The sequence below is a fragment of the Labrus bergylta genome, chromosome 6, assembly GCF_963930695.1.
Source record: "Labrus bergylta chromosome 6, fLabBer1.1, whole genome shotgun sequence".
Classification (NCBI taxonomy): Eukaryota; Metazoa; Chordata; class Actinopteri; order Labriformes; family Labridae; genus Labrus; species Labrus bergylta.
In genome coordinates, this window is record NC_089200.1 from 31,525,317 (window position 1) to 31,535,312 (window position 9,996).

Sequence of the window (9,996 nt, forward strand, 5' to 3'; positions counted from 1 at the left end):
CCTGATCAGCAGGGGCTTGTATGCTGGAATTAGCATCACAGAGAGATGGTCTGAGGAGCCAAGGTGGGGGCGGGGTGCAGCCTTGAATGCCTTCTTGATGTTGCTGTAGGCCAGGTCCAGCGTGCTCCCACCCCTGGTTGCAAAATCCACATATTAATGGAAATGAGGAAAAACAGTTTTCATATTGGCCTGATTAAAGTCCCCTGCCACAATGAAAACTCCCTCTGGATGTGTAGATTGCAGTTCACTGATGGAGGGCTTCTCTGGGAGGAATGTACACTGGGAGGAATGTACACTGCTGTGAAGATCATAACAGTGAATTCCCGGGGTAAATAAAAAGGCCTGCATTTTATAGCCAGTAGTTCTACATCAGGAGAGCAGTGACTTGAGACTATCTCACCGTTGTTGCACCAGTTGTTGTTGGTGTATATGCAAACCCAGCCGCCTCGGGATTTACCAGTGAGAGAGCTGCTCCTATCCGACCGAAATAATGTTAGCCCCTCTATGCTAACTTCCTCATCTGGAACGGATGGTTTCAGCCACGTTTCTGTAAGAAATATGGTGCAGCAGTCTCTCATCTCCCGTTTTGCAGTTAAATCCAGCTTCAGGTAGTCCAGTTTGTTCTCCAGGGAGCGGACATTAGAAAGCATGATGGAAGGAAGCGGCGTTCTGTGCGGGTTAGCTTTTAGCTTGGTTGTTAGCCCCGCTCGGCATCCCCGTTTTTGCTTCTGGTCACACCGCTTCCGTCTCCTCCGCTGGCGGACACCGCTGGTACGAGGCTCCGCTGCTTCACAGGCCGCTGGATGTAGCCAGCGTAGTATTCCGATGCTACGTAGGAGGTCCAGAGTAGTCGCATCTACCGGACTGAAACTGTTTGATTTACCTAAAACTAAAATTGCCTGGCGGTCGTATATTACTTTAGAGTAACTACGCTGCAGGTTTACTGTGAAATTATCAGAACTGACTGGGTTAGTTGCCATTTTATTCCTGTTGCTATCACGAGCCACTGCAGCCGCAGCCGAGCAGGGCGCCGCCATCTAATGACTTAAAAGGTGTAAAGGTGTAAACAAAGTGTCATGTTGTCTCTGTTGATGTTTTTGTAAAGAACATGTTTCTCTGAAAACACTTCTTCTCACATGTTTTAGCTTTTCTGTTCTGTATGCAATATTAATTTCCTTTTTCAGTCACAACCTGTTTAATTGATCACCTGAACAAACAACTTGTGGTTGGTGTTAGACTTTGAAAAGACATTTTATATATCATGCTACAAGTTTTAGTCTTATGTTACAATCAAACTTTGTAGCAGCAGCGCTATGAGCACAAAAAGTGAACGTGCAGCCCTGGCCTGAATCAAAAACCAAAGAAACTAATGACACATAATACTTCCCTAAGGGTTTGAAATGTGTCCACTTTTTGTTTTAGTCGGTTAATTATTTTTCTGATTAATCGATAAACCGGATTAAAAAAAACAAAAACATTTTGAATTTCCACATGTTTATTCAAAAACAGAACATTAGTTCATTGACAGTGCAAACAAAAGTGCAAAAACAACAGGTTACTGCTTGGACGTCTCCATGAGCTTTGTGAAATGGGTCCTTGAGGGAAGAGTGTAGCCAGGGTTCAAGGTGGAGATCATTGTAGTGAAGTTACATCTTCATTATCAACCATCGTCAGAGGCCTCATGTCAGCGACGAACATGTTGAGGATCTGTCAAGATGGATGCTTGCTGTGGTGTACATGATGTTTTCTTCAATGACAAAGATAGTATTAGTATGTAAAACAGCACAATTTACATCTAATCAATATGCCTTGTTGTTTTAGTTATGAATCATTGTTATGTAAAGGCAAGTAAGTAACCCAAAGAGCACTTAGCGACAACACACGTTTTTATAATATATATTTATTTACACTCATACAGGTACCCTAAAAACAACTTATTTACACAAATTTAATTCAGTGTCTAAATGCATTTGCATACAGTGCAGTGTATTAACTCTCACCTTATTACAGAAAATGAACACTGGGAGCTTAATCATTAAATTATTCAATCATTGTAGTAAGTACATTCATTTTTAATTGTTTATTTATTTATAGCAAGCTGACAAAAGTGCTTTAAAAAAAATTAAACCAAAATAAAATGTAAAACACACACCTACACAAATATATTCCAATGTCAACAGAAAATAATATGGGAAAAAAGCAAAGAATATATCTGACAACGTATTGAAAGTGGGCCTAAAAGGCAAAATAATACAAAGTTTTCTTTAGTCTAAGCTTGTTTGGCATTGGCAAAGTTAAAAGTTTGCTCTACCACTGTCATTAACCAGCTAACACTAAACGTTACTTTAATGAACTTTTCCTGCTTGTAAAGCTGGATAAAAAGTAGACACAAGCACCAGCCGAGCAACCGGAGAGACTAACTAACATTACATTTTCTTACTTGAAAACGGAACAAACATGGGATTTTGTAGTGACTTACCCTGCTGTCGAGCTCCCTTCCTAGTGACAGCAGTGACTCCGACATGTTTACTTTTCAGGTGCGGCATCATCACTGTGGTGCTCCCGTGCTACGCCATATCTCTATTGCAAAGCTTGCAACTAACTCGTGTTTTTATGTATCGTGAAGTTCTCCCACACTTTAGAAGATTTTGATTGAACCGTTCTCTCCGCTCTGCCATGTTTAATATCTGAAATACCAGCTCCACTCTCTCATGCTCTAGCTCCGCCACGCTGTGCTGTCGACATGTTCAGCGTGTACGTCACCACAGTCTGCGACATAGGGAGTGACGCAATAATTGCGCGACGCAACGAAATTTGTTCCAGATGAGGAAGTTAGCATAGAGGGGCTAACATTATTTCGGTCGGATAGGAGCATCTTTCCTTCATTGATCTCATCCACTGTGACTGACACTGCTTCTGCTCAGAGAGTTACTACTCATTTCATAGCCGTAGAAGCATTTCAAAGTGAGATAGAAAATCCTAGAAACCAAGGTAGAAAGGTGAGGAGGTTCCTGTGGGGCTGATATTCTCTAAATTCATTTGAAAACACACTGTTTCAACCTCATTGACAGCGCAGTGCGTCAGCTTCACTATAGCTCAGCTCGCCCAACAGCAATCTCTCTCCCAACTATCGTAACAGATAATCCATTCATTTTCTTTAACAGAATTAAAATGACATCATCCATAGCAACAAGTACACAGGACAGGATAGACATTTAGCATTAACTTATCATGCTTTTCTTGAGCATGTCAATTAAAATATTAAAAGTAGGGCTGTAAATGTTAACAAGTTAATCACAGTGAGATTAAGTCTGAAATGAATGCAAGTTTTTTAATGACAGTAGCTGCAGTGATGGAAAAGAACAGTGAAGTAATATCCCTCCTGTGACATCAAACATTTCACTTTTTGTTGATATATTTATGGGCTTTTGTAGGCCTTTATTTTGATTCAAATGTATTTTATTGAGCAATTAAATTGGACATACATTCAGCAATATACTCCAGACTCATTTTCATGGTTATTAATCAGAATCAGATTTATTGTCCAGGTATGCTTACACACACTATGAATTTAACTTTGGTGAACTGTGCTCTCTTATGTACAGGTACAATATTAAATATCAACAATAAACATAAGAAAAGACTAATATTTACATGACTAGATATGAAACAGTGCAGTGGTGAATAGTGCAAAAGATTCTGAAGTAACATGATAATAAGAAAAATGCAGTTATGTGACAGATGGGTCAATTAAGATGTCAATGAAAGTATTTACATAAATAAGTGTGAGTATATTGATCATTTAAATTAAATAATCTATACATATATTCACAGTGACTGTTTGGATTAGAGTCACTGCGACAGGTCTGACACTCCGTAACTGTTTAGTGTTCATCAGAGTGACGGCCTGGGGGAAGAAACTGTTCTTATGACGGGTTGTTTTGGCGTACAGTGATCTGTAATGCCTGCCGGAAGGGAAGGAGTTTGAAAAGTTTGTGTCTGGGGTGTGAGGAGTCTGCAGTGGTACTACCTGCCCGTTTCCTGGCTCGGGACTGGTATAAGTCCTGGATGGAGGGCAGGTCAACACCAATGATCTTTTCTGCAGTCCTTATAGTCCGTTGCAGTCTGCGTCTGTCCAGTTTGGTTGCAGATCCAAACTAGACAGTGATGGAGGTGCACAGAACAGACTGGATGATGGAGGTGTAAAACATGATCAGCAGCTCCCGGGGCAGGTTGAAATTCCTGAGCTGACGCAGGAAGTACATCCTCTGCTGGGCCTTCTTTCTGATTGTGTCTATGTGGGAGGTCCACTTCAGGTCTCGAGAAATTGTGGATCTCAGGAACCTGAAGGAGTCCACAGTAGACACTGTGCTGTTCAGAATGGTTAGGGGGGGAGTGAAGGGGGGCTTCTCCTGAAGTCCACTGTCATCTCCAGTCTTGAGTGGGCTCAGCTCCAGATGGTTCTGACTGCACCAGAGAGCCAGCTGTTCCACCTTCCGTCTGTAAGCAGACTCGTCTCTGTCCTCGATGAGACCGATGACAATAGTGTCGTCTGCAAATTTCAGGAGTAGGGTCCCCTGAGGTGTAGTCATTGGTGTAGAGGGAGAAGAGCAGTGGGGTGAGAACACAACCCTGGGGGGCGCCAGTGCTAATGGTCCGGGTGCTGGATGTGGTGCTTCCCAGCCTCACCTGCTGCCTCCTGTCAGTTAGGAAGTTGGTGATCCACTGACAGGTGGAGGCCGGCACTGTGAGCTGGGTGAGTTTACGGTGCAGGATGTCCCGGATGATGGTGTTGGAGGCCGAGCTGAAGTCCACAAACAGGATCCTAGCATAGGTCCCCAGGGAGTCGAGGTGATGCAGGATGTAGTTCAGTCCCATGTTGACTGCATCCTCCACCGACCTGTTGGCCCGGTAGGCTAACTGCAGGGGGTCCAGCAGGGGGCCTGTGATGTCCTTCAGGTGGCTCAACACCAGTCTCTCAAAGGACTTCATGACCACAGACGTCAGGGCGACGGGCCTGTAGTCTTTGAGTCCTGTTATGGCGTTTTTCTTTGGGACTGGGATGATGGTGGAGCTTTTAAAGCACGAGGGCACAGCTCCAGTGATGTGTTGAAGATCTGCGTGAAGACGGGGGCCAGCTGCTCAGCACAGACTCTCAGCAGGAGGGGGACACACCGTCTGGTCCTGGAGCCTTCCTGATCTTTTGTTTCTGAAACAGCTGAATTACCTCATCCTTGCAGATCGTTAGTGCAGGTGGGGGGTCAGAGAGGGGTGGGGAGGGGGTTGTAAGGGCAGCAAGAAGATCATCGTCTGAGTGTCGGGGTGGGTGATGGTTGTGAAAACCTGCAATAGAAGCTGTTCAGGTCTTCAGCCAGTCTACTGTTACCTGCAGGGGGGTGGGTGGTCTCCTGTAGCTTGTGACCTCTCGCAGGCCTCTCCAAACCGCTGAAGGATCGTTAGCTGGATCATTCCACAAAATGAGAATTCATTTTTTTGCTGTAAGAGAGAATAGAGAGAAAGGCACAGACAGACAGTGAACGTGAGAAAGCGCTGCTGTGTCACATTTAGTTCTCTAAAGGTCAGAGATGTTCCAAGAATGATGAACAGAGGCTCTGGTGTAATTGAAGTATTCATGGCCTCAGACATTATCTTACAGATATCAATCCAGAAAGATTTAATCTTTGGACATAACTATGAAGACGAGTTGCCACAGAAGACTGGCATCTATCACATTTTAGGCGATACCTCCAGATATATGTGTATATTTTTAAACTGGATGAGACGGTATGTATATTCTCAAGGCTCTTTTCCCACAAGTCATCTGAAATTGGTTCACCAAACTCTTCTTCCCACTTATGCTTATAGTTTTCAGATGAGGGGGAGCTCATTGATAAGAGAGTAGTATAGATATGAGATATCAACTTACTTTCATATGGGGATAGTTTTAGATACTCATCTATTTTTGATAGTGTTACAGTCTCAAACCCTTTTAAGTCTTTCCGTATATAATCTCTATCTCCAGCTTATATTTCCTCTGTAGTTGTGTGAATGAAGCAAAGACTCAAAGGTCTCCAACACAGTGGATGCCCTTTACGCTCCACATATGGAAGGCTCCATCAAGATTAGAGGGAGCGAAAGGAGGGGTTCTTAGCAATAGGAAGTGCAAGGGATATAAAATTTAAGATTAGACTTGATTTGCTTCCAGGTACTAATCATGTTGTGTATGATGGGGTTATTATTATAAATGTATTTATTAGTCTTAGTTGGAGCTAGTAGGATGGAACCTATGGAGTACGGGTAGCAGTCTTCCTGCTCCAACTTTAGCCAATCAGACGATGGTATCGATACATCTAACCAAAAGGTAAACGTCTTTATCACTGAAGCCCAATAGTAGAACAAGAATTTGGGAGTGCTAATCCTCCTTCAAGCTTTGGTTTACAGAGATGTATTTTACCTATTCTGTGGGCTTTGTGTCCCCACAGAAGGCTGTCTGTCATTTTGACGGATTAGAATCACCGGGTATCCACCGGTCGTCCACCGGTCCTTTCTAATTCTCACACAGCACTGTCATTAAACACATGTAAAGCACTTGCAGTCCAGTTGGTGGCAAGTGTGCATAATTAATGAGTTGTTTTCTTCTGTAGCAGGCTATCTGACCTCACGTGCATGACATCGTTGTCTAGCCAGTGTTGCAAACAGGGATTCTTTCTCTATCTGGCGACTTTTTATATCAAAAGCTACTAGCGACAAATCTAGGGACTTTTTCTGGTGTTGTTGGAGACTTATCTGGTGTTTTGGAGACTGTGACATGAAAGCACGTATAGCTCTGCAGTTACTGTCCTCAACGAGCAGCAGGTGCTGCCGTGAGCCCCCTCCCCCGTCACAGAGAATTCACAGGCGGTCAGTCTCACAGTAGCCTCGCGCAGCAGAGTTGTAGCTCTATGTTATTCTTGTCGCTGCCTTCTCATTGTCTGTTCCGGGCACATATGTTAAAATGACAGTAATTTGTCCAAATTCCCTAGAGAATAAAAAGGCCTGAAGTTCATAATCAGGGGTGCACATTTGCTCGTGTATATGGAATTGTGTGGCCCATCTGTCATCTACAAAAATACATAGTCCACCTCCTATTGATTTATGTGACGTAAATTCATCCCTGTCAGCTCTTATCGTGGTGTATCCCCTTAAAGCAACATTTGAGTCCTCTTTAACCCATGTTTCTGTCAGGCATATCAGATTGCTTCGTCTGAAGTTGCTGTCGTAGTTGACTTTTGCCGTTAGTTCCTCAAATTTGTTATTTAGTGACCGTACATTGGACAGCGTAATCACCTGCAGGGGAGGTCGGCCGCCGAGTCTTCGGAGTCTTGCTTTGATGCCTCCTCTTGATCCTCGTTTCTTAATTTTAGTTTTATGTCCTGCTGTTGTCGGGGGATCTTTAATAGCTTTTGATTCTTTGCCAGTCTGGAGCAGTCATTGGGTAGATTTAGAAACAGGTCACTGATTCTTGCGTGATGTTGAAGAGACAACAGGTGCTCCCGGCTGTAAGTGATCAGGCCATTGTTTGCATCTAGTCCCAAAAGTTTCTGGAACCAAAAGGACTACAAGCCAAATAATCACCTGTAGTGTGGGGCCCCCCATCTCCAAGCAGTTCAGTAAGATTACCAAAGCTTACTATGAGAAAATACACGAAAAAAACCGATAAGTCTACTTTGAGAAATCACATGGCAAATCACAGAGGGGAGAAACCTGTCAGTTGCTCTATTTGCAGTAAAGCATTTCAACAAAAAGGAGCCCTTACCCAACACATTAGTTCATACAGGAGAGAAACCTTTCAGCTGCCTTGAGTGTGGTAAGAGATGGAATCATAAAGGGTCTCTGACCAGACACAAGAGTTCACACCAGAGAAAAACCTTTCAGCTGCTCTCAATGTGAAAAGAGATATATCGATAAGCCTAGTTTGAATTATCACAGGGCAACTCACAGAGAGGAGAAACCATTCAGCTGCCTTGAGTGTGGTAAAAGGTTTAACCTGCAAGGAAGTCTGACCAAACACATGATGATTCACACAGGAGAAAAACCCTTCAGCTGCTCTGAGTGTGGTAAAACGTTTAACCAAAAAGGCCATCTGACCACACACATGTTAGTTCATACTGGAGAGAAACTCTTCATTTGCTCTGAGTGTGGTAAAAGATTTAACAGAAAAAAGCATCTGACCACACACATGATGATTCACACGGGAGAGAAAACATTCAGTTGTTCTATTTGCAGTAAAGCATTTCAACAAAAACGAGCCCCGACCCAACACATGATGATTCACACAGGAGAGAAACGCTTCAGCTGCTCTCAGTGTGAGAAAAGATTTACCCATAAGGCCAGTCTGACATATCACATGGCCAATCACAGAATGTGGAATACAATTTAGCCGAAAAGAAAATCTGAAGAGACACAATAAAGTTCACAGAAAGGAGAAAGCAAATAAAGTCTAATTTAAAACTTCACATGTACCCCACCTTGGCAAGCTGCCCAGGTATATTTTCCACATCTACCATCAGAATTTAAAACAAACTAGAAGATAATTGATCGCCGTTGCTCTGTACCCCTTGCATACATGTCGCAGGTCTGGACACTCTGTAGGTAACCAGAGAGGGAAGAAAGACAGGGATCTCCACTGTGAAGTCTCTTTGAATGGCAAGCTCTATCCATGCTTATTTATTGAACTCACCTTTCAGCACTTCGATCTGGATGCAACAGCCTCTATCACTGTGATTTGTCTTGTATGTTGTCAGTGCATTTCAGTCAGTCTCCTGGTGTGTTTTGTGGTAGATCAATGACTTTCCACCACAACGTTGCACGGGGTGCAAAAAAGTTTACCCCTGCTTCCAGGAACATCGGGGAATTACCTTGCACGGTCCTTAGCTGTAGTTTTTGTAGGTAAATGTGCGACGTTTGTGTCGGACATGTCTCCACAAAAAATGTCTCATCCAAGGGAAAACAGGAAAAAGTTACAGAACCACTGCCTTCAAAAGACATGGGCAGAAGAAAATAAGAATACCTTCTTATGATCACAGGAAATGTTTCACCTGAAACTAATTTTTTCTGCTAACTTTCCCTTAGGGGCTCCGCTTCTTTATGAAGTAAAAAATCAAAATCTCCAACATGAGAATAAAGGGGAGGTTTGAGCAGACTCTGCCAATGACTTTCCTTAAAAGATCTGGCGCTGAACCATCTTGTTCAGTTGTCTTTTTGTTCGCATTCTTCTTGGTTTTCAGTCTCTTGTTTGTCTCCATTCTGTCTTGTGTCTAATGTCTTGTCATTTTGTCTTTTACGGATGAACTCTCCTTTTCTCTATGTTTGACCTACTGATTCTTCTTCTCTAAACCGTTATCTTTTGTGATATATATCTTCACTATCAGTTTTGATGCAGCGAACCAAAACTCTTGTCTGTCAGAAACAGTGACAATACCTACGTATTTAATGATATTATTGATGACGATGGTTTTGCCCTTTGTGTCCCATCAGACTTAAAACTGTTTGTTTGCACTTACTGAAGTTGTTTTCTCCTTTCTAAATCATTGCTTGTGTTGTATTTACTCTCTGATGTGTACGTATGTATGGACTACAGTATTAACAGCCACATGAGAAGTCCTACAGGAGAGAGACCAGACCACAGTGTGTCCAGAGAAGCAACAAAGTGTTGAACCATTCAGATCTAAAAGAATCCAAGTTAACAACATCAATGTGTATTCATCAGTATGTATTGACTAACAGATGTATAACTGCTGTTTTAAAGAGATATAAGACAATTCTATTCACAGAAAGCTGTCTCTACTTTTTTGACATTGATGTTTTGTTGCTGACATATGAACCAGTAAGTTGGGCGCAGCTATGATGTTTGAATGTAAAGGGTTTATATGAAACAGTTACAGTGTAAGGATCCTTCTTCTTTCTGTCACTCTGTTTCCTTGGAGGCCTCAGTGTTGGGTAGCACAAGTTCTTTAG

General features: G+C 42.6%; 1 protein-coding gene across 2 annotated transcripts in view; it reads right to left on the reverse strand.

The window, feature by feature from the left end:
- LOC114921391 (NLR family CARD domain-containing protein 3-like) overlaps positions 1-9,996 on the reverse strand; it is a 148,603-nt gene that overhangs the window by 70,727 nt on the left and 67,880 nt on the right. The gene's annotated exons all lie outside the window — the stretch shown is intronic.